Below are 1,492 nucleotides of genomic sequence, written 5' to 3' on the forward strand. Positions count from 1 at the left end.
GTTTGTATTTCGTGAAAATTTATTTTGTGATACGCTTGTCTGATCTATTTATTTAGTGTAAATAAAACGAGGTTAGTTTACTTACGACCCAACGTTTCGCTAATCTTCTTAGCATCTTCAGGGGCGTGTTTATTTAGTTATCTGTTACAAAAAATATAAATACATGTATGATATTAAAAAAAGGAGCAAATACATATACATATATGTGTTTATACATAAATACATATATAAATCACGATAGAACAACTAAGATATTAAACACAAAAGTACTCACAAAAAATTTGTCATTAAATTACCTTTAACTACTAAAAGGTTTGTCTGAACTAAAAACTGAATTTGAATTATTTTTTGTTTACATTTTTGTTGTTGTCTTTTAGGCTTCAGTGACATGAGCAGAAGTTGGCTGCATTTTATTTATGTCAAATTCAGCATGCGAAGTTTGCTGCGATGAAGGCAGTGGCAGTGAATTTAGAATTTGGGCTAAACTGAGCAGTACTGCCAGCTGCCACTGCTGTATTGTGAGTCACTTCATTGGACACCACACTTTCCTAAAAACAGCTGATTTTGAAAACTGCCACTGCCACTGCCACTGCGTTATTGTATTTTGGTCTTTAAGCTTTCTAATGTGTATCTGGTTTTTTCTGGTTTTTCTATGTCGATTATTTTGGTGTTTGCTAAATTTGCTGAGTGCGTAGTAATTTGCATGTGTTGTGACAGCGCTGGTTTCTTTATATCTGCTTCATGTTCGTTTAAGCATTCTTCGTTCTCCTTTCTCTTACATTAAATTTCGTAAACTACTTTGCTTTGTTGTTGAGCATTTATTGGGCACTTTGTTTTTGTAAAAATAGTCGATGCACGTTCAATTAGATTTATATGTAAGTGCTATGTTTTGTGGTTTTGCAAAGTCGCGGCCGAAGTTTTCGGTCAGCTTCGAAATGCATCTGCGCCTGAAGTTATATTTTGGTGATTGCTCGTTTGCATTATTGTTTGTTTTATTAAGTTGTGTGTTAAATTTTCAGGGTAGTCGTTGCTTTTTAGTATCTTCTTTATTTTTGAACGTTTGCCTCGTGAAATTTTTTGTGGCTTATTGTTAAAAATTGATGGGTTTAAGATTTTAGGCGCCATATTGTATCGGCTAAATATATGAAAAATTTTCGGGCGAAACTCATGATACGGCAGAATGTATAAGTAAATCTGCTTTTTTTCTTTAAAAAGCCGTATTTTTTAGGTGGCATCATCACTTGCGAAGCGAATGAATTTGGCGAAGCGATAATACCACCCTTTGTTACTCATACGCCATGGCATGCGAGTAACATTTATTTATGTGCAAGCAAAAATCACTCGCATGCCCCAGGGCGTATGAATGACAACAATACATACATATGCACATCGTCGTTTAAAGTACAAAGCCGCGTGGCAGCAAAATGAAAAACCGCGTATGTGAGGTTGCATAAATTATTTTCTAGAGAGCAAAAACACTCATATTTCAAAA

The sequence above is a fragment of the Rhagoletis pomonella genome, unplaced genomic scaffold, assembly GCF_013731165.1.
Source record: "Rhagoletis pomonella isolate Grant_MI unplaced genomic scaffold, Rhpom_1.0 Rhpom_scaffold_00007, whole genome shotgun sequence".
Taxonomy (NCBI): domain Eukaryota; kingdom Metazoa; phylum Arthropoda; class Insecta; order Diptera; family Tephritidae; genus Rhagoletis; species Rhagoletis pomonella.